Source organism: Thamnophis elegans, chromosome 6 (genome assembly GCF_009769535.1).
Source record: "Thamnophis elegans isolate rThaEle1 chromosome 6, rThaEle1.pri, whole genome shotgun sequence".
Taxonomy (NCBI): Eukaryota; Metazoa; Chordata; class Lepidosauria; order Squamata; family Colubridae; genus Thamnophis; species Thamnophis elegans.
Genome location: NC_045546.1, coordinates 43,580,091 through 43,605,356, shown reverse-complemented (window position 1 = coordinate 43,605,356; position 25,266 = coordinate 43,580,091).

The window sequence follows — 25,266 nt, the reverse complement described above, 5'->3', positions numbered from 1 at the left end:
CTTCGGCGCTTCGGAGCAGTTGGAGGGTCATGGAGGCATCGCGGAGTGTTGCAGGAGGTAAGGACGTATGTGCACGCTTTGTGCGCTACATGCATTCATATGGTGGCCACCAGGTCCCATTGCATTGTACCAGTTGCAACAGGATCCAGAACCCACCACTGATACGAACATAGACTTAATTATCAAAATAGTAAATTGCATGCCAGATGATATTAAAAGTAGTTTTATTTAACATTTTATTGTACCATTTAATCTGTTTTGTATCATCTATCTGTCTGTCTGTCTATTTTTCTACCTGTCTCATCTAATCTAGCTTCTAAGTGTCCTAATTTAGATAACTGTATTGAGCCCACACAAAAGCTTCAGAAATTTCAACTGTAAAATTCTTTTGAATTTTCCAGAATTTTTTTCTGATGATTTAATAGCTTTTATATTATTATGTGTTCCAGAAATTATCCCTATTTTGCTTTATTACAGAGTGAAAATTGTTGGAAAGTGTTGCAGAATTCAATGTCTGTGTTGAGATCTCTCTCTCTCTCTCTCTCCCTCCCTCCCTCCCTCCCTCCCTCTCTCTCTCTCTCTCTCTCTCTCTCACCCACCCACTCTCCCCCTCTCCTGGCAGGTGCAGTCAGGGGAGGCAGGGGAGGCAGAGTCTCACCACTGTAATCATGAAAATAAAAAAATGTAAAAGGAAAAAGGCTGAGCTAGTTGCTACCAGAGTCACAGTGGATGAGTTTGCTTAGTGCTTAACTGTTTAAAAAAGCCTCTAAAAAGTGCCTTCTACACTTTTGTAGGTGGCAGGAGAACAAGGTGCCTCATCTAGTCTGACTTTATGATCACTCGAGCAGAGTTAAGCAAGGGTTAAAAGCCAAAAAATTCCTGACATAGATGAGGCACATTGTTCTCCTGCCACCTTTTGTAGAAGGCACTTTTTTTAGAGGCTTTTGTAAACAGTTAAGCAGAGTCATCCACACAGTGACTCTGGCAGCAACTAGCTCAGCCTTTTTCCTTTTACATTTTTTTTCTTTTCATGATGGCAGGCAAGAGCAGAGTTGAAATCCTCTGTGAAACAGCTGGAAAAGGTTATGTGTACATGTGGGTCGGAGGGAGCAGGAGGAATTCAAACTTCATCCTCCTGGTGCTACTTTGTGTGTGTGTGTGTGTGTGTGTGTGTGTTTGAGAGAGGAAGAGGGAGCATATTGAGACAGTTCTTTAGTGTATGCACTATGTAACACTCTAATACTATGCCTCTGGGTCTTCTGAAATTTTAATTATCCAATCATAAGTAAAAACAATGTTTTCATTAGAATGAATTTCCACTTCTACTTACACCTGCCAGCCAAAATGCTGCTAGTGGTATTGCTAACATGGGCTGAGGAAGAAAACCTAAATTCTCTGAATCCTGGTGCAGCTTTGTGTGTGTGTGTGTTTGAGAGAAGGGGGAGGGAGGGAGAAAGGGAGGAAGGAGGGGAAGAGAGAAGAAAAAGAAAAAGAAAGAAGGGAGAAGAAAAGAAGGGGGAAGAAAAGAAAAAGAAAGAAGGAAACTTATTTAGTAAATAAGTTTAGAAAAACAAATGCTGTCGTTTAAATCGGAACTGAGCATGCCTGGCTATAGAATTCTGGGAGTTGAAGTCCACAAGTCTAAAAAAAATGCTGCCTCACCAGCCATAAACCTCACTGCACGTCACTGCCCTTTCCCTCCCTCTCTCCCCCCCTTTCTGTTTCCAACCCCCCACATACACAGTTGAAGCATCTAAAAGTCACCAGGATCAGCTGGACATCTAAAACAATATTTGTATAGCTGCATATAGAAAAGATTACCAAATGTGTCATGTTTTTTCTAGCTTTTGTTTCATAAAACATACTCTATACCATATTATATCAGAGTCCCCCTGGGAGGGAGATAGACAGTAAAATTTTTTGATATAGATATAAATAAATAGATATCCAAGCAGCAACAACTTTATTTTTTCTTGGGCCTTAGCTGGCAAAATCTAGTAGAACTATATTTGATTCTAAAACTATAAATAAATTCTTATAAAAATAGTATTTAGCAATGCTGTACAATTTACTCAATCCAATTGGCTACAAAACTATATATCTCTTATATGTTTTCTAGGTTCAGCTGGTAAAAATGAGAAAACAGGATGGTGGTCTAGATGAACATTAGATCAAATCCATACCAATTCCTCTTCTGAATCATAAATACAAACCAATAGTAAATATCAGCACAATGTCATATACATTCTTGCACAGATCTACTATTCTAAACATTTTTTCTCATAAATAAATCCACATACGCATAAAATTTCTTGATAAATAATAATTTATTGTTCTTTAAAATGAAACATTGCAATGTCCTTCCCAGCTTGACATTTCCAAAATATTTTCAAATTTGATATCTACAAACTATGAAGGTCCTATTAATCAGATTGTCAGCCCTGAAGCCAGTTTGGGAGCATCTCCAAGGCTACCACAGCGAGGGTGGTTGGAGCTGTGGAAATGGGAGAGGAGAGATAGAGATAGCTGGGGGGATGTGTAATCAAAATAACATTCTTTCCCATGGGAGCCAAGATCTTTCCTGCTCCACCCAGTGTTAGAAAGGAATGGATGAAAGGCCACTGGAGATGGGACTGTGACCTGATTGGACCATGGGGGGGGGGGAGAACTTTGGGTTTTGATTTGGATGGGGAAAACCTCAGGCCCTTCAGAGTTGAGTTTTCCCCAGCTGTGCCAATATGACATTCCTAATAAATTCATACTTTGAGGAAACTCCAGAACTCAGACTCTTGATTGCCTTAGGTCTGTTATTTATAACCCTGACACAGATAATCTGGAAGCTGTGGTGCTAAAAAAGCACCAGACACTATTGCAGTTTTGGTTTTTACACTTAAACACTGACCTGAGACCTTGAAAATATAGAAGAAGCTAAATTTCAGGATACAGAACACAATTTAACGATGTAAACATCCATTAGCTTATAAGACAATTTATTTAGCTTAGAATTGTCTAAATATCAGGCAACAGTGCATCAAACAGAAAGTTCCACTGACGGGAAGAAGGTTTGTCTTGTAATGCTAACAAGAAATAAAGATATCTAAATATGGGATTGCTTACATGTACATCAATGTCTACAAAGCCAGAATTGAAAAGACAGCAACCAACAGAAAATGCCTGAAAAGAAACTGAAGAAACAGTGGACCTCTACAGTATTTAGCTGCTACAAGAAGATCACATAGACCAGGAGTGTCAAACTCAAGGCCCGTGGGCTGGATGCATTACTCGCTGGCCATGCCCACCCCTAGTTTAGCAAAGGGGGATACATCACATGATGACAATATGATGCTGCAAGTTTGACATCCCTGACATAGACTGTCTACAAACAACAGCATAATGAAGCAGCAATAATGGTGTTTTGGAAGAGCTACAAGAAATACCATTTGCCTGTAGGAAGAATTGGTGAGATCATAAATAGACAAAGTAATAGAAAATGAAGAAGCTAAAGTGTTCAGGGACTTTAGAATTCCAACAGACAAGTGCACCCCAGGCTTCCTTATTATCCATAGGAAAAGCAAAAAAGTCTGGGTAATGGCCATGACAGTCCCTGGAAACAGTAGAATAGAAGAGAAAAAAATGGAGAAAATCATAAAAAACAAAGATCTGCAAATAGAAGTAGAACCACTGTGGCAAAAGAAAGTCTAGTGCCTTCAGTGCAATCCCAAAACAATGGATGCTTTAGAAAATAAGATTCTTTTTAAAATTTCCATACTCAGTCCTTTAAAATAGGATAATTTTATCATCACTGTATGCCATCTGGAGTACACTGGCTATACTACAGTTTCAGAACGAGGTGGAATGGATGGCATCATTTTATGTCTTTGAAACAAGAATGATGTTATTTGTACCAGCATTAGTCTTATTTGAAGAGGGGCAGAAACCTCAAAAATTCCCTGTTGTGCCTATATGATCCAAGAAGAATTGCATTAAACCAATGCATTTATTTTAGTACAACTTGAATAGTTGTTTTTAATTCAAATAAACCAATTATAAATAATATTATTGGAAAATTTACATTAATGTGCCATTGGACTTTTCACAAACTTTACTTCAGAATGTGTCAGGTGTGAAAGAACAGTTCCACATTTAAAGGTTAAATTAAGCTGATTTATGGCTAAATAGTCTATACGCAGGAATCTTTTCAACTAACAGTTAGCACCTGCTTGGTAATGGAAAAAGGGGCCACAGAATACCAGAATGTATGTGTGGACTTAGTCCATTTGTGGTTATATAGGGATTTTAGGCTGATTTTTTATTTAACTCTGTCCCCAGGGTTAGGATTAGGGTTATGAATGAAAAAATTGAAAAAGATACACAAGTAGTTTTTAGCAACAGTATACTAAATGGAAATGTTATTAGCTCTTATGAACTGTGCTGTCATTGAAATATGCAATTCTGGCACTCTGCAGCTTTAATTTTTGCTAAAACTGATCAATGATTGTTATGTCATCAACTTTCTAAACTGCAAGAATGTCGATATCAGTGGGATTAGCTACGTATATTAGAGCTTTTAGGTGGGTATGGTAAAACCATATTAGTCTTAAAGTTTTTGGAGCAATCTAGCATTGCTGTGAATTGCTTAAAACAGGAGGAGACTTAGAACAGCATTTATGATAGCTCCTTCCCTTACTTGGTATGCTTTCAGTGTTTTAATCACACTAAATGCAGGATTTATTCTTGAAGTAATATTGCTCATTTTCTGGGGATATATATATTTGATATGCAGAATTTTCCCATCTTTAGTGGAAATTTTCTGCTTAGTGCCATGATTTGTTTCCTTTCCTATGGGGTTTTCTGGAAGTGCAGAGGCACAAGCCCAGTGGGAGTGCCTAGTGAGGTTTGCCACGAGCAAACAGCTGTTCTGTGACAACTAGAGATCAGTTTAGAGCAACTGTAATGTGGTAATTGCTTCATGAAGATAATTCCACAGCAAAATGCTACAGAACTAAGAATATTATACATTAGCTTAATTTGTAAATGTTTATGATGGTTCTATTTCCATCTTCCCTCCATCATTCCCCAAATAAAAATATAAATAAGAAAAAAAAATAAACTATGATGGTTCTTAATCCAACTTAATACTAATATTCAGAATGTGTATCTTATAACAAAAGACTAAATTATTTGATATAGGAATACTGTGATTATTTGATCAAGTCAATTCCTACAAACTCAATATTATAGTATATTGAAATGTTTTAATCTTTTCCTCGCTACATTTCTATAAAAAAAGGTAGGTTTTAGTTTAAATAGGTCTTAACAGGTTAGCTGGGTAAGTCAAATACTTTCACTGTGGAATTTTAGATTACATCCTCAGGTCAAGCAAAGAGTCTTCGATTGGAAAAAACACATTATGCAAAGGATAGAGGTGTCATCTATATTCTGATGGTAGAAACAGCAAAAAAAAAAATCCATTACTACAAAAAAGGCAAAAGAAAGAATTTAAATCCTGGAAGGCTGAGACATGAAGGGAGGGGAAGAGAAGGAGGAAGAGGTGGTGGAGGAGGAAAAGATACAAAGGCAAATTTTCTATACACCTCTGAATGAACTTTTTTTGCTAAAGAATAGATGGAAATAGAGAGAGGGGCACAATGGGTCCAGTTTTCTACAACCTTAAGATGGGAATAGGAGACCCATATGGCACTCCCATTTTCAAAGCAGAAAGAGAAAGAGAGAATAAACAGGAAGGTAGAAAGAATATCAATCCAGATATTGTCTGCTACAGTACCTAAATTCACTTCAGGTTCCTTCCATCTTCCAGTCAGGGAAAAGTGTAGCAAAATAAATAAATAAATAAATTTATATTATGAGAGGGGAGCAGAGGCAAAGAGAGGAGAGGAATATAGGATGATAGACATGAAGATGGAAATAATGTCTGGATTCCTGTTTCTGTAATAATTTATCTTCTGATATATATGACTTACAATACAATAGCAGAGTTGGAAGGGACCTTGGAGGTCTTCTAGTCCAACCCCATGCCTAGGCAGGAAACCCTATACTGTTTCAGACAAATGGCTATCCAACATCTTCTTAAAGACTTCCAATGTTGGGGCAATCACAATTTCTGGAGGCACAACTTCTGGAGACTTCTTATAGCTTCAGTTTTTATCCAATCATCCTGACTCAATGTTTGTATGACTGCTGCTATTGTCAAAATTGAGTACGTATAGGCTAACACACACACACACACACACACACACACACACACATATATATATATATATATATACACACACACACACACACACACACACACACACACACACACACACACATATATATATATATATATATATATATATATATATATATATATATATATATATACACACATATATATATATATTATATATATAGTTCCCCCCTTTCCCTTGTCTTTTGTGAGCCGCCCGGAGTCCTCCGGGAGTGGGCGGCATACAAGACAAATAAATAAATAAATAAATAAATAAATAAATAAATAAATAAATAAATACATACATACATACATACATACATACATACATACATAAATACATAAATACATAAATACATAAATACATAAATACATAAATACATAAATACATAAATACATAAATACATAAATACATAAATACATAAATACATAAATACATAAATACATAAATACATAAATACATAAATACATAAATACATAAATAAATGTATGTATGTATGTATGTATGTATGTATGTATGTATGTATGTATTTATTTATTTATTTATTTATTTAGTGTCACAACCCCTGGTATGCCCAAATAAGGATATGGCTAGCTGATGAGAGCTAAATAGCTTGAAATAGATCTATACTAGTCTCCCTTTATTTATTTATCAGCACAAATACAACACACACACACACACACACACACAAATTTATAGATACTCATAAAATATGATTTGTGTTGGAGGTAGGTCATACATTAAAGCAAAGCATTTCCCCTACTGCAGTCTTCACATATCAACTTGCATGCTTTTATTGTTCATAATTTATACCATATTTAAATATGAAGTACAAAGGTTTTAGCTAAATACAAACATATGTAATGAACAAACTTTTTTCCATTGAGTTAGGGTAAGGCTTTTTTTGTGTTTTAGATTTATAAACATCTAAACATTATTATAATACAAACAGGAGAAATATGGAATTTTTAGGTTGGATTCATAGATATTATTCAATTAATGGAGGCTTTCCCCATTAGTGAAAGGAAAGATTTTTGCACAAGGTAAGAACGCCATAATGGATTTACCTCACTCATTCTACTGCTTTGGACAGTAAGGAAAATGTTAAAACCTGTTCCCATTTATCTTCACACCATGCTTCTTTATTTTTGGTTTTATTATTTCATTCAATCTGGGTCAGTCACTGAGATCAGAGAGGTCTTCCAAGCTTTTGGACTCATGCTGGAGCCCATCCTCAGGGAACTTCTGTCTCACCAGGATGTTCTGATGAGAGAGAAGTTCCCTGCAGATGGACTCCAGCATGAGTCTGAAAATTCAGAAGACTAAACCTCTGGTCCAAGAGACCAACCCAGTTTGGATCTTGCAACAGTATCCTGGAACACATATATTTGCCTTCTTTTGTTATTATTTCATCATTACAAAGTTCAGGCTACCTACAGAACAGTCACACACTAGTTTTACCCTTTTCATTGCAGTTCTTTAACAATGTTTAAACCATTTCAACTACTATCATGCAATATGAAAGCAAGCAAAATGTTTAGGGGAAGGACCCTAAGGAATCCAAAATACTTTGAACTTTAACTTGCCATTCCCAGACAATAATCAGACAAAGAACAGTCATGGTGCAAGCTCAGGACTCAGATTTTGAGCCAGAACCTGATGCTGAAGAAAAAACTCCCACTGAACCTTTCATATGTCAGCCTCAGGAAGACTCACCCGATGCTGTTCAAAGAACAAGCAACACCAGAGCAGATTGTGGGGATACAGCTAATGATTTTTGAATTTACAGTGTTTAAAATACCTTTGAATTTCGCATAATGTACAAACATACTACATTTTAGAAAGTAATGTTCATTACCACTGCATGTTTTTTTTTCCTTTTAGTAGTCAAATTTAAATGAAATTTATAGAGATTTTTAAAGGCATGCCAAGTTCAAAGAAAATGAGTAAAAATAATGAAATCTGATGGGTAACTGTATTACTCAAAATCTAATCATTCAACTTTCATTTTTGTTGCTTATGTTATTTTTATATAAGACTTCTTACAAAGGATTTCATTCAATATTTAAATAAATATTGTCTATATAATTACTAAACTCACCCAAATATTCAATAATGTTACTGAGAAAGTATAATAAAACTGAACCTAGTAATGCCAACATTATAAAAATTGTTGAATTCAAATAGACATTTAACTAGAAGTGTCTTTGTTTTCTCTCATCTGTTTTGGTTTTGCTTTTTAGTTCCTGATGGGCGAACTAAAGTATGGGGACTTTATCAAAGTGGAAAACATTTACCAAAGGTTTGCCCATTCATTTATCTGTCACTACTGCTCTTCCATGTTAACTTCTTCCCTTTTATCTATGAATATAATCAATCAATCTGGTTATTTGAACAGTGATACTGCAAAAACATTCCTCAAGATGGCAGCAGCATACTACCAACAAAAGGTAGATATATTTATGCTGCTTTTCCGTATATGATTTTGATGTCACACTTTATTGGTATGCCCAGTCTTCATTTGATTATAGAATTATACCAGCACTGTATGCACATAAAAGGCTAAAATAATGTCCCTTGTGATATATTGGGAAAAAAAACATCAACAATAAAATTTAAATAAAATCAGTTTGTGCCTTGATGGCTTCATTAATATAAATGCTATATGATATAAACAATTAAAAATTAACTATAGAGGAATTTATTCCCACAGGCTATAGAAATGAATAAGAATTTTGAAAACCTTGTAGTTCCAAGAAACAATGGATATCTACGAAAACAAATGGTATAGTGATAGGTCACTAGTTCGACAAAGTAGAAATGCTAAATGGTTGTTGGAAAAACTGATGCCATAAGTATCAGTTGCATACTCTTATGAAGAAATATGAAACTAGCATACAATTTATAAGTCCTATTGTATTCTCTGAGGCTAAGAAGCTGAGATGACACTTATTCTCAAAACAGAATCCTGCAGACTGAATTTGTCATGGACCATTGGTCTAGAAGTCTAGGCCCTGGGCAATAAAGACTGACTTCTTACAACCAGAAATAAGTCAGCTATTCTCATAAATATATGAGATATATTTCCAGTGGAAGGGAAGAATGTGTGGACATTTGGACTTGACGGCTGGCCATTACCGGGGAAGGAGGGCTCGCTACGTTACATAGATCCCTCCTTCCGGCCCTATGAGTCCCACTCCAAGGCCAGATGGCGCGAGTAATCAGGTCTCAGGCTGCTGTCACTAAATGCCAGGTCTGTAGTTCATAAGGCTCCCCTCATTCGGGACTTAATTTTAGACGAGAGGGCAGACCTGGCATGTATTACTGAAACCTGGCTGGGCCCGGAGGGAGGAGTCCCCCTCGTAGAGATGTGCCCAGAGGGTTTTCAGGTGCTTCATCAGCCGCGAACTCAGAGAAAGGGTGGGGGTGTGGCTATTGTTATCTGAGAGTCTTTAGCACCTCGTAGGATCCCTGCTCCGGAGCTTGTCGGGTGTGAGTCCCTGCTGGTGAAGTTGGACCTCAAGGGTCAAGTGGGCTTGCTGTTAACGTACCTGCCTCCCAACAGCGTTGCAGCAGCCCTCCCCTCGCTCCTCGAGTCGGTAGCCGAGCTGGCAATTGAGTTTCCCAGGCTTATGGTTCTGGGGGATTTCAACTTGCCTTCGCTCGGTGAACACTCTGATGGAGCGCAGGAGTTCATGGCTTCCATGACAGCCATGGGCTTGACCCAAGTAATTCGGGGCCCGATTCACTCGGCAGGTCACATGCTCGACCTCGTATTCCTCTCAGAGCAGTGGAGTTGTGATCTTGGTTTGAGAGGTAGCGAGATCTTACCCCTGTCATGGTCGGACCACTACCTACTGAGGCTTGACTTTCAGAGACCAAACCCCCACTGTACGGAGGAGGAACCGATTAGGTGGTTCCACCCCAGGTGACTTATGGACCCTTTGGGCTTTCAGACGGAGCTTGGAGTTATTCCTGATACCCTCGTCCCCAGTCCGGCGGAGACTCTGGTTGCTGCCTGGAACTCAGCAGTGACAGAGGCTCTTAACCGGAATGCGCCTTTACGGCCGATCCGAGGCAGTGGATCCAGGAGGGCCCCTTGGTTTACTGAGGAACTCCGGGAGATGAAGCGCTGAAAGAGACGCCTAGAGCAACGATGGAGATCCAGTAAGTCCGAGTCAGACCGAGCACTTTTAACATCCAGCATCAGAGCTTACCTCTGGGCAATTAGGACGACTAAAAGAACACACATTGCCTCTCTGATTGCTTCCACTGAGTCGCGCCCAGCCGCCTTGTTCAGGATAACCCGTTCCCCCCTAAATAGGAGGGATACGAGCGATCCTTTGCAAGGCAGAGCTGAGGATTACGTCCAATTCCTCGCGGATAAAGTTGCTCGGCTTCGGGCGGACCTGGACTCCAATTGCGCAGAAGCAGCTGAGGCACCAGGGGAGAATCTGGCAGGACATCACTGGATTGATTTTCAAGCTGTTACCCCTGAGGACGTGGACAAGGCCATGGGAGTTGTAAGTACCTCCACATGTGTACTGGACCCGTGCCCCTCCTGACTGGTTGCTAACAGCAGGGAGGTGACATGGGGCTGGATCCAGGCGGTTGTTACCGCCTCCCTTCAGGAGGGGTTCTTTCCCCCGCTCTAAAGGCGGTGGTGGTGAGACCCCTTCTGAAGAAGCCATCTTTGGATCCAGCTGTCTTAAACAACTATCGTCCAGTCTCCAACCTCCCCTTTGTGGGGAAGGTTGTTGAGAAGGTGGTAGCCTTTCAGCTCCGGTGGTCCTTGGAGGAAACCGATTATCTAGATCCCTTCCAGGCAGGATTTAGGCCTGGCTGCAGCACGGAAACCGCTTTGGTCGCATTGATCGATGATCTCTGGAGAGCCAGGGATGGAGGTTATGCCTCCGTCCTAGTGCTCCTTGACCTCTCAGCGGCTTTCGATACCATCGACCATGGTATCCTTCTGCGACAACTATGGGAGGTGGGGATGGGAGGCACTGTTCTACGGTGGTTCTCTTCTTACCTCTCGGACAGGTCGCAGTCGGTGTTGGTCGGAGGGCAGAGATCGACCCCTAGGCCCCTGACGTATGGGGTATCGCAGGGTTCGGTCCTGTCCCCCCTCCTGTTTAATATCTACCTGAAACCACTGGGTGAGATCATTCGACGGCACGGAATAAAATACCACCAGTATGCGGACGATACGCAGCTGTATCTGTCCGCCCCGTGCCAACTCAATGAAGTGGTTGACATGATGTGCCAGGGCCTCGAGGCTGTTAGGGACTGGTTGGGGGCTAACAAGCTTGTACTCAATCCAGATAAGACTGATGGCTGGTGTGTTTCCCTCCTACTAATTGGCCAAGTGTTCCATCTCTCAGGCTGGGAGGTCAAACAGTATGCCCCTCAGACAGGGTCTGCAATTTGGGAGTCCTCCTGGACCCACAGCTGACTTTTGAACACAACTTGTCAGCTGTGACCAGGGGGGCATTTGCCCAGGTTCGCCTGGTGCACCAGTTGCGTCCCTACCTGAACCGGGAGGCCCTCACAACAGTCACTCGGGCCCTTGTGACCTCTAGACTGGACTACTGCAACGTGCTCTACATGGGGCAGCCCTTGAAGAGCATTCGGCGACTTCAGCTTGTCCAGAATGCAGCCACGCGAGCGATCGTGGGTGCACCTCGGTTCACCCACATAACATCTATCCTCTGCGAGCTGCACTGGCTGCCTATTGGTCTCCGGATACGCTTCAAGGCGCTAGTCGTCACTTATAAAGCCCTTCATGGTATTGGACCTGGGTACTTGAGAGACCGCCTGCTGCCAATTACCTCCACCAGACCGATTAGATCCCACAGACTAGGCCTCCTCCGAATTCCATCCGCCGGCCAGTGTCGACTGGTGACTACCCGGAGGAGGGCCTTCTCTGTGGCTGCTCCGACCCTCTGGAATGAACTCCCCGTGGAGATTCGCACCCTCACCACCCTCCAGGCCTGTCGGAACAGCCTTCCACAAAGCCCTTAAAACCTGGCTGTTCCGACAGGCCTGGGGCTAAAGAACCGTTGCCCCTATCTTGAATGGTATGATTGTTGCGCTTTTTAAATTATGTATTGTTTTGTGTTGTTGTCAAACTGTCTGTATCCCCTTTCCCTTGTTCGAGTTGTGAGCCGCCTGAGTCCCCCTTCGGGGGGAAAGGGCAGCATACAAATGAAATAAACAAACAACACAAGTAACATAAATTACTTTCAAACTTTATCAATCAGATATTCTCTAACTCTTTGACATAATATTTACTAATCAGTTTATCTCTTTGAATCTATTGTTCTTTTGGTTTATCTCTTGATCATTCTTTGTTATTGCCATCATTCATCTCTCTGTGATATAATCTTTTCCCCACCTTAGATTATAGACACAAGGCTTGGATTATAGACACAAGTCCTATGTATCCCTACAGAACATAGAATAACAGACTAGGAAGGCACCTTGGAGGAATTCTAGTCCAATCCCCTGTTCAAGCAGGAGACCCTATATCATTTCAGAAAAATAGTTGCCTACTTTCATTTTGAAAGCCTTCAGTAATGGAACACCCACAAGTTCTGAAAGCAAGCTGTTCCATTGGTTGGTTGCTCTAACTGTTAGGAATTTTCTCCTTAGTTCTAGGTTGCTTGTCTACTTGGTTAGTTTCTATCCATTGTTTCTTGTCTTGCCTTTTGGTGCTTGGCAAAATAGTTTGAACTCTTTTGCAGGAGCCCCTCAAATATTAGAACATGAATGACCTGTCACATTTTCATTGTAATGGTTCACACAGTATTTGAAGGGAAATGAAATATGATAGAAGATACATACATGAAATAAAACCAATAAAAACCCAATAAAAATACAACAGTTAGAGAGAATTCAATTCCGCTTATCAAGTCTTAGGCGCTTCTGCACACGCGCATGGCACATACAGCACCTGCGCAACGCTCTTCTGAGCAGCTGGAGTGTCACGGAGGCTCACAGAGGTAGTAAGACGCATGTGCGTGCTGCCCACACGTGCACATCCATATGGACGCTGCCATGCCCGTTCCAACCGATACGGTTGGAACGCGATCTGGACCCCACCACTGGAACAACACCACAAAAATCAAAAGATGACAAAGCAAATATGGACTGTCTTTAAAGTCCATCCTTTTTCCATGGCAGAAAGCACTGGTGCAGCTGGTAGTTTGTAGGGCAAAGTTGGATAGCCATAAGAAACATCTCAATACCTATCAGATATGGCACCACAAAGAAGTAAGTGCTAACAAATATCATTGAAGCTAAAGAAGAATGTTATGTTAATAAAAGATGAAGCTCCCATATTTTAAAGAAACTACTTGATTTCTGGAGAAAAGAAGAAATAAGAAAATAACTTTATTAAATGAATGAATGAATGAATGAATGAATGAATGAATGAATGAAGGAATAAATAAAATAAATGCTTAATAACTGGAGATTTTAAAGAAGAGAATGGACAGTCACTTGTCTGAAACGGTATAGGATATCCTGCTTGAGCAGAGGGCTGGACTAGAAGACCTCCGAGGTCCCTTCCAGCTCTATTCTGATTCTAATAAATAGGCCAGAGGCTATATGTAATAACATATGTAATGGCATCAAAGTCTTTCAGGTATCTAGTTGCTGATGTAGTCTGAACCACACAAAAATTTTAAGTGTATTAAAAGATTAGGAAAGGAACATAAATCATCTGTGGTATGCACCAGAGAAAGATATGACATACATAGGAACTGAAATTCTAAAAGTAAATGAACTAAAATTAACAGGAATGAGAATGTCAATGTTCCGATTAACAAACTCAAGCAAATCAGAACTCCAAGACTTAGATCTCTCTCAAAAACATCTTTATTTGGCACATCATATTGGCACAATTAACTGTACCCAATAAAGAAATTCTTTGAGAGAGAGCTGTATCAGAGTTCTGATTTGCTTGGATTAATTAGTTGAAACCTTGACAGTAAACCAACTCTCTTCCTAGTTCATTTTCCTCTTCCCCTTCCCACCAGATCATCGGGACCCATTTGTCTAGCCAGGACAATCTTAGGATTACTTTCCTCAATCATTTTCGGGACTATTATGAAATGGATAGTCTCCCAATGTTGGTCCATCCCTAACTACTCTGACTCAGTTAGGAGTGTTGCTGGGGTCCCTCCTATTAGTGATCCATCAACCTGCTCAAACCTCATGGCTTGGGGTAGTTTCCTCACTCGGATCCCCAGCCTTAGCACCATCGGTAGGCTAATTAGGCAACGAGTGCAGCCTGTCTATAAGGGCATCCACCTCCCGCTGGACTCCTGACTTTGATACCATAATTGGAGAACCAGTGGATGGAGCCAGGACTTTCCAACTGTACAATTTTCAATTTTTCTATTCATCATCATCAAATCTTTATTAAATCACAGACATATTTTTCTATTCTGGAAATTAAATTCATAGAAATAATGTAATGGTGATTATTGTTTCAAAACATATTACTGAGTACATAACAGGATACAATCATATCATTGATGGAATAATTTTCATTGGGATTCAAGGTTGGTCACTCAAAATATACAATTATAAAGGTATGTGTACTAATAAAGGATGCTGAGAAAGAAGTGGTTGATGAATTTACATTTACATGATGATCTCTTTTGTAAGTTCATTGAAGTATTATTGCATGATAATACTTAATCCTTTATAATACTTTATTAAATATTATTATTAGTTTAAAAGACTTTCTGGGAAAAACAATCATTTTAGATAGTATTATCTTCACATTTTCCTAATATTAAGGATGTGATATCAACTCAATTCATACATTTCTCCTAGAATGCATATTGTTATTGTTCTTTTACAATGCATATTGTTATTGCTTTTCGTTTGCAGTGATTGGAAAGCTTTTTGACAAAAAAATTCACATATCAGCCTATTATACAGCAAGCTGAATCCAATGCATTTATCTCCAGCAATAAATTTAGTCACATTATTCTAAGTATGGCAGACTCAGTTTCTAATTCAGTGTGCTGACTTTTAACTTTAGCCTTGGGTTTTTCATTACATATTTGAAACTTCCCTTTCACACCTATCAGAACTGGTCTCCATTTATGTATGCCCTCAGTTCCTACTTTCTAATAATAAATCTTAAATTCATCAACCCCCTTGTCAGGTTTCTCATCCATGGGCAGCAGAGCATTCACCCGTTATACCCCTAAGCTGTGGAATTCCCTGAACTGAATTCTCATATCTAAATCCCCCGAGCTTTCTAAATCCTTCTTCCATTCACACTTATTAGAATTTGCTTTTAATATTTTACCCACTGCTGACATATACTGCAGACTTGTCTATTATTGTTTGTCTATTTTTGATTGTCTATTGTATATTATTATTATTGCATTTGGTTGAACAGTAGGTGGTCCATTTTTTCAGTTTCTTTGCAGAGGCAACATTTACTGTCTGTTGCTGTCTTCTCAATTCTGGTTTTCTATACATTTGTTAATGTTTTGTCTTGTATAGTCAGAATTAGCCTCTGTCTCATATTTCAATTTTCCTGCTCTCAGCTGTTTCCAGGTCTTGTTGTTATCTGGTTTGCCTGCTAGTTTTTTTTAATGTACTGGCCATGAGATACTTTGTATTACAATGTTCTTTTCTATTCTTCATTTGAAGGAAAAGTAAGAGTAGGAAAATGAAGAAAGAGACAAAGAAGCTAAGAACAAAGGCATATAAAGTTGGAACTGAGAAGAGAGCAACAGACAGAAAATGCTGTCTCACAAGGAGCTGAAGAAAGTGGACTACCTAATTAGCTGCACCAGGACCATTGCCCAGGCTCACTATAAAAATCGACAACTATAGTACACTAGAAGAACTGCAAGTAGTACCATGTGCTTGCAAGCAACAATTGGCGGGACCCCAAAATATAGACAAAGCAATAGAAAATAAAGCTAATGTGTTCTTGGACTTTATAATTAGATCAAATAAGCATCTGCCACATAATGACCTAGACTTAACAATTGTAGATAGGAAAGAGGATGGATAGAGGATTTTGCAGTACCTGGAGACAGAAGAACGGAAGAATAGAAATGAATCGAAGAAAATCACAAAATATAAAAATCTGTAAATAGCAATAGCACAGACTTATAAATTGATTATATACAGAGTAAAATTGCCTCCAGTGTTTTGGGTTGTCATTTTACCGATCTCAGAAGGATGGAAGGGTGAGTCAACCTTGAACCAGTCAGGAACAAACTCCTGGCAGTGGGCAGAGTTATCAAGCAATGCTCATTCTAACTACTCTGCCACCATTGCTCAAATGACTATATATTAAAAAAAGGAAAGATAGTATCAATTGCATTACCAATAGTAATAGGTGTGATCCCCGAGTATTTTGAACATCACTTGAATGCCATTGGCATTGTCAAAATCAACCATCAATGAATTGAAAAAGACAGCTTTATTTGAAATAGCTTATATCTTGCAACAATATATTTAACAGCATCAATCAATAACATCTGCCTATCCCAAATTTACAGAGTAATGAATATTAAAGAAATATTATTGCTAGTATTTCCCTTATTTCTTTATTGAAAAGTTATTCAACTAAACATACTAAGATTCTACATAATTAAAAGTTTCATCATACTTCCTCTTGATTTTCCACCGCAGTACTTGTCATTAATTTTTGCCTTTAAAAAAAAAAAAAAGGTTGGCTGTATGCATACAGCAATGCATGCATTGCTGTATGCATTGCTGTAGAGCAATTCAAAATACTGTGATACAGTGAGCTATTCGGAAAAATAATTTTAGAAGTGTGTGAGGTATATTCAGGACATAATAGGAAAGTGTCTATCTTTTGGAAGACCAACCACAGTTTAGGGGTCAAGGTTAATATCAGAGTACAGTATTCTATAAAATTTAAGCAGCAGGTACCACAGAAACTGGGAGAATATTTGTAGAAATGTCCTCCTTTTCTTTGCTAGATTAGCTGCAGTAGAGATTTTGAAGATAATGTTAAAATAACGTTGAAAGATGTGATGCATCAGGAAATATATAGTCTATAGAATAAAACTAATTGTCAGGGGGAGGAATTCTAATAGTATCTCGCAATCATATTTATTTATTTATGATATTTCAATGTGACATGGAACCTTATAAAAAATGTTACAAGACTTAAAATAAAAACAATAAAAAATCAATATTATTACTTATCACGATAATAATTTGTTTGGTATAGTAAGGTAAAGGTAAAGGTTCCGCTCGCACATGTGCTAGTTGTTCCTTACTCTAGAGAGCAGTGCTCATCTCTGTTTCAAAGCCAAAGAGCCAGCGCTGTCCAAAGATGTCTCCGTGGTCTTGTGGCTGGCATGATTAAATGCCAAAGGCACACAAAAGCTGTTACCTTCCCACCAAAAGTGGTCCCTATTTTTTCTACCTGCATGTTTGCATGCTTTTGAACTGCTAGGTTGGCAGAAGCTGGGACAAGTAAAGGGAGCTCCGTTACATAGTGCTAGGGATTTGAACCACCGACTGTCAACCTTCCTGATCAACAAACTCAGCCTCTTAGCCATTGAGCCACTGTGTCCCCCTGGTATGGTATGGTATGGTATTGGTATGGTACCACTGGTAATAATTCTCAAAGTTATTTAAATAAATTTAATATTTAAATCTATGTAAGAAAATCCCTATACCATGATCCTTTTAAGTACAACAGTATCAGAAACAAATGTGGAGTACTGAAAATTTCTTAATATTTTAATTTAAAAAAGAATATCAAATGTATTTGATAATAGAAAGCTACAAGGTATATGCATTAATATCCATGTTTCACTGGACATTTCTTTCTTAGTGGTCAGTATTTTATTGACAAATAAATCACATTGAAATATATCCTGAGATAATTCCTTTCATTGAAATGTTTTAGCTTTAGTGATACTGTCATCACTTACGGGAATGTTGTGGAACCATCAGCTGAAAGAGAGGCCTCACTGCTTGAGGAAGTAAACAGGCAGTAAAGACTATTTAATGGAGGAAATATTTGAGGTCAATTCTTTAGGTGTATATCTGCCATTTCCCAAGAACAGGCACAGGCTGTTGAAATTGTTGTAATATTTTGTTCAAAAATAAAATATCTACTTGGGCCTATCCATAAGGGATTTTGGCTGCTTGCACCTGATAAAGAACTTGGAGTAGTTCTTCTCTTTATCTTGGCAAGATTTGGAGAAATTAGTTTTCTGCCAATAAATTTTGGCTATTATTCTAAAGAATATGTGACAAGATCTGAGGAGGTGGGAAGGTTAGGAAACTTTTAATATGCAAAAAATAGTATTTTGTATATTAAACTTTGAATCTGCATCCACTAAATATAGAATGCTATCACATTAATTTCTTTGCCAAATCAGGTGTCAGATTTGGGAAATCAAAGTTGTTAATTTTTATCTTTGGTTACTACAAAAACGATGTTGTAGAGTCATCATAAGGATGAAACCCCTAAGATTAAAATAATTTAATTGACTCTAATGATTGAAGGATAAAGATTTCAAATTACTGGTTGCATTATTTAACTTCATTTAGGATATTGTTTAACTTCATTTACATTCTATAAATAAATCCAAACAGTTTCAGGAATGTTCTACTAGTTTCCACAAGGACCAAAACTAAAATTCTGTAATTTAATGTGGAAGTAAGGCATTCTGCTTAGCAAGACAAGATTACTAAAGTCCTAAAATGGAATGGGGAAAAAATATTCATTCTGACATCCACAAACATTTTGAAATAAATTGATTTTGCTAGCACATTGTGTATTTAGAGAAAAAGTGGAATTTATTCTGGATTGCTGTGAAACACAAGCATCCACTTTCTTTTCTTCTTTCTCATTCTCTAAAATTAGATATTTAGTCTTTTAGAAGTCAAAATAATCTCAATTATTCATAAATTAACTGTGATTATGTCATCCAATTTTATTGCATCTTGTAATTTGTATTACCACTTGGGTCCCTATGGAATTTAAACAGTTTTTCAATATCAGTACAAGTTCATACATGCATTATTTTAATATAGTTAAAGTGCAATAATTAATAAACACACAAACTCACACAGAAAGATGCACACACACATACACACGCGCACACACACAAGGCATAGAAACAAGCTAGGCTATATTAGAGTAATCACTTTGATGTCAGGGTTGTAGATTACAATCCATAACATTCAGTGAACATGTCTTCCAGCAGTGAATTGATTCAGGATAATGACAATGATGAAGATGAAGATTATTTGGTTTGTTGTTATTAATAGGAAGAGCTGGATTAATATAGTAAAGTGCTGGACTTGAAACTGGGGACTGTTAATTCAAATTTTCTCTTGGGTATAGTATCTGGTTGAGTGACTTTGGGACACTTGCTTTCTTTCAGATCAATTCACCTCATGGGGGGGGGGTTGATGACAGGAAGTAGCAGAAGAAAACATCATGTATTCCCTGAGTGGTTAAAAAAAAAGTCTATAGGGTTCTTTCTATCTTACCTCCGAATGGCACAAGGGACTTGCAAATGATTATTCATGACATCATTGGAATTCAGAACTGTGTTAGCCTTATTGCATTATATTTTTCATAACAAAAATTCCTTTCTCTATATTTCATAGCAAACTTTCCACATTATTCTCTTTTCATCTTTCCCATACTTAAGTGCATTTGCAAAAGGAGGTCAAATTCAGAAATAAAAACATTAGTAATATGGAACTTCAACATAAGCAAATTGGAGTTTTTCAAAATCTTTATGGTCCTATTCTGATGAAAAACCCTGGAGGCAGAAAGAAGTGATGGAGCATAATGCACTGTAGCACTGCTGATAGCTCCAGATGAACTACTAGTCAAAAGCTGAAATGAGACTTTAGGTCTCTGTCTTCAGTCTCCCACATTAGATTATGTGTTTTAGTCTTCTACATGGCAGACTTTCTATATTATTGGACAAGTATGTAGATGTAATAAGATGTGATGTTGGAAATATATGATTAAAATTGTTCATATTATTTTATACACTTCAAAAGACCTTAATAACAATTATAAAATAATTGTAAAATAAAATGTATATCCATTCTGGTCCAGCTCCTTCTTTTCTATGGAAAACTATTAGTTCTGAATATATACATATTCTAATGCAAACTCCCTTTTTACTACTAATAATAAGAGAATTAGATTGGAGAAAGGGATGAAAAGAAAGTACTAAAGGACACTACAGTGCCACTTTCCCCATATTCAGTTATTATTTAGAAAAAAAGAAAACAAAACAGAGCACTATATATTTGTGCTCAGAACAAGGTTCAAGAAATACAGTACTGGCAAATTCACATTTAAGAACTGAAATGGAATGTTGGGTTTTCATAGATGAACTGAAATACAAGTATGAACTATACTTGCAAAAATGTATACTATACTCTGAAACAGTATAAAAATGTGAGTCTCTAAACAAAATAATACAACAATATGATATTTACCTGGTGGAGAATTGAAAGAAGACACATATTGTATCAGTCCTAGCCATAAAAAATAGCTTTTTACTGTATTTAGTCTTGGTTTCAGTTGCATAAGGAACATTGCTGCAACATGCTTTTGTATTTATTTGGCTAACTGCCTACCGGCTGTGTAGATTTAAGACTGATTGCATCTTCCTGTATTCCAACCATGTTTGGATTAAGCAAGAATTCTAGTTCTGCAGATAATCTTTAGATAAAGGAAAGTCTGCTCAGTGTTCATGTACTGTTTGTTTGTTTTAACATTTTCAAAAACATTGAAAGTATATAAGGAACTCTTCTTGTAGCTAACTCTTCCATAAGAAAAATAGTGAAGGAATTGCAGAGATAATACAAGATGATAGAACTCATGATGGAAGCAAGACTTCAGATTCACAAACCACCAGCAATTGTACCCTCCTCCTTCTTCAAAAACAGTGTAGCAGAAATAATTCCAGTAAGAAACTCCTCAAAGTGCCCAGGGATAGAAAGCAGACCACAGGTGAGAAGTAATAAAAAGAAGCACGACTGTCTTTTAAAAAGAATTCAAAATATCTAGGTCACTATTTTTACTTTGATTGGCAACAGCTCCCCAGAATGTTGGGCAGCTGTCTAGTACTAGAAAACCGTCAGTATCAGATGCTAAGAACAATTTCTCAAGTTTAGTGAGTATTGTAATGATCACTCCCTCTTGAGCTGTAATAAACGGAGCAATAAAATTACTCATTATGTATTCCATAGTTACTGGAACTATTCATATATTCACTTCTACAGGACAACAATCTGTAATGAAGTTCTATGTAATAAAATTACTTCTTAGTAAATTATACAGTACATCATCATTTCAGCTATCTGAAAGATGAAGGCCTCTTCTGCATGTTCCCAACCAATACAGTCCTGAGTGGTATTTTGCCAATTGAGCCTGCAATATTTGCTGATGTTGTGGATACATCTTGTTTTAGGTCTTTTTTGTGGGTGCTTTTTATCAAGTGGAATCCATTCCTTGGTCCACCTGCCATCAGTTCTTCTTGCTATGTAACCAGCTCGTTTCCAGTTCAATTCTTTTACTGTCTTGATGATATTGTACACTTTATTTGTTTTCTAACCCATGTTCTATTTTGTGAAGCATATATATTTCAATGGCTTTTTGCATCACTCATAGCTTTTGTATCGATTGTGAGGCTAGTGTCCATGTTTCACCAGCATATGTTAGAACCAGTGACGTGTGGTGAAGTTTATGGCCGATGAGGCAAGTGGGCAAAAGCCGACCTATGTCTGCTGCCCTATGGCGGGTGCAGTGGCAGCATGGCTATAAAAAATAAAAAATAAAGTGCCAGCCCGCACGCCAGCAGAGGCGGATGAAACAAACATACACACACACACACACGCATGCACGCACGCACACACACACACACAGAGAGAAATTACTTATAATAATACAAATTACAATTACTTAGAAATTCCAATAATTTTGAATTCCTCCCCCCTCCCTCCGACCCACATACCTTTTCCAGCTGTTTCACACAGGATTTCAACTCTGCTCTTGTCTGCCATGATGAAAATGTAAAAAATGTAAAAAGAAAAAGGCAAGAGCTGCTGGTCAGGCTGGATTAGCTGCTGCCAGAGCCTCCAATGGATGACTCTGCTTAACTGTTTAAAAAAAGCCTCTAAAAAAAGTGCCCTCTACAGGAGGAGGTAAGAGAACCACATGCATCATCTACATAAGGATTTTTTTGCCTTTTAACCTTTGCTTAACTCTGCTCAAGTGATCATAAAGATAGACTAAATGAGGCACGTGACTCTCTTGCCTCCTCCTGCAGAGGACACTTTTTTAAGAGGCTTTTTTAAACAGTTAAGCACTAAGCAGAGTCATCCACTGTGACTCTGGCAGCAACTAACTCAGCCTTTTTCCTTTTAAATTTTTTTTCTTTTCATGATGACAGTGGTGAAGCCCTGCCTTTCCTGCCTCCCCTGATAGCACGTCACTGGTTAGAACAGGTAGCACACACTGATTGAAAACTCTTCTGTTCAATATAATACACATTAATCTATTAATAGTGGTACAAATTCCAGCCTCAACATAAAAATATTTTGAGGAATCAATATATACCACAAGATTTCAATGTCTATAAAGCAGGATGTTTAGAATATGAGGATAATGTAATGTACAAGAACAATTTTAATTAAAATTAGACATTCACATCTCTGCAGAATCATTACAATTTTAATCTTTTTTGTTGATGTCAAACTAAAACTAATTATATAACTGCATTAATATAACCACTCCACTATTCTTATTAATTAATTTCAAGGCAATAGATATTAATTCTAGGTACACTTCTCAGTTTTTGGAAAGTTATGTGCTATATTGGGTTGACACCAGTTTTATTTGATTTTATTTACTTATTTTTGTGTTTTTTTTAATATTTTTAAAATTATACAAATAACATGATAAAATTTCAAAAGGAAAAAAATTCCAAGATGGGACATTAGTCATTGTTAATACAGGTGAAGAAGGCTGTGAGGCCAGCCACATGGTTGTGTGTATCTCTTTGTCCCTCATGAAAGGCCACATAGCTAAGTTTTGATCTTTTTGCAGAAGGCCAAGAGAATGGGGGCTCTCCTCACCTTTGAGGAAAGGGGGATGGGGTCTGCAACATACTTTTCCTGCCTGATCAAGTGGGAGAGGCTGATGTGATGGGGCAAAGCTGGTTCCATAGGAGCCTGGTCACATGCCATGTAAGCTTTATAAGTGATGACTAACACCTTGAATTGGAAATAGAAGTAACTAGTACCCAGCACAGTTTGTGGTGTTATATATGTGCCTTTCTTTGGGCACTCAGTATGGCTTGTGTGGCCATGTTTGTCTGTAGCTTCCAGGGCATCGATCTAATATAGATGAGGTAGATGTTGCATTCCACAGTACTTTGTCCACTTCCTCAGGTCCAACAGAATCAAACTATTCCCAGAAATTTAGATAAGTACATTTTCTAGGAATCTCCATACAACTTTCACCATGTTTGGAATCTAACTGTGAATGAATCTGAGTGACTTGAAAATAGATCTCTGGGGCACCCTTCCCAAGAAAGGTCTAGCTAATCCTGAAAAGGGCCACTGGGTGACATTCTGATGTTGCAATAAGAGCAGAGAGATATTGACACATCACTACTCTTATTATGCAAGGTAAACCTTAATGATGATGATGATTGTTGATGAATGTGTGTATAGCAATTTAGGTGTTCCTAGTTAGTCAATCATAGAAGAAAAATAACCAGATTACTAGGTGTTGTTAATAAGAGTTTATGCTTCTTTAAATCAAAATCTTAAATTAATCAAGCCATTGGGAGAATGGAAGCTCCATATGTTATATTTTCTTACCAACAGCTAGCATAAAAAAAATCCATGAACAATAGTTTTCATAGTACCATTTTGTATTTTATAGATACATTTTATAGTACACAATTTAATTCCGAGACTGCTAGTTACCTATTTCTTCACTAGTATTTTACTGATGTTTATAATATTGACTAGGTGAAAGTGTGAGACTTTATATCACTATTGCAAAAGTATTGCTACTGAAGTATCCTTGCTTACTATGTACTTGTTTTGGTCAAAAAGTTCAGTGAGATCCTTTTTCAGGATACAAGGAACAATATAACAGAATATAACAGAATAACAGAATTGGAAGATGTTGCAGCCTCGGCCGCCTACCGGCCTAATTGCAATCTACCGCCATCCTCGGCCACGCCCCCATCGCCCAGCCTACCCTATCCATCCAGTTCTCCATTACCAGCAGGAGGGTCTTCTGACGTCACCTGGAGCTCCACTCCCCGAAGGGAGAAGCTCTTACAGGGTCATCTCCATCCAGCTCCGCCTGCAGTCCAACTGCGGCGGTCGGGGCGTGTCCGCCGCTTGCCTGCTTATCTAAACAATTACACGTGCGCAGTTTCTCACGCATGCGCATCGCTGGGGGGGAAGACTTACGAATGACAGCTCGGCAGCAGCCAGGCGCGTCTTAGCCAATCAGACGCGCCTGCCGGTTGCTGGGCTGTCATACACGAGGCAATTGGTTAAACCATTTGACAGCCAGGTATAAAAGGCTGTCAAACGATGGAGACTTGCCGGTCTACTTACTGTTGATGTTCTGAACGTTCTTGCTTGAATAAAAGGTTACGGTTACCTCAGACGCCTCTGTTAATTACTTCGACCGATCTAACAGAAGGGACCTTGGATGTCTTCCAGTCCTACTGTTCATATAGCAAGGGCAAATTCATAGCACAAATAAATAAAATTAAAATGTATTTAAGTGTTAAGGTTTCTAAAGCATTGAGACAATGTTTTCAATTATAGTGATCCTATTTTTTCAGTACTTACTAATGGAATGTAGGCTATACTGTAAATATCAATGCATAACAGAGTGACAGCAACCATATATTCTTCATCAGATGATATAATAAGCACCATCCAATAAATTATAACAGGAACCTGAAATTGTGTATAGCACTTAGAATAACAACAC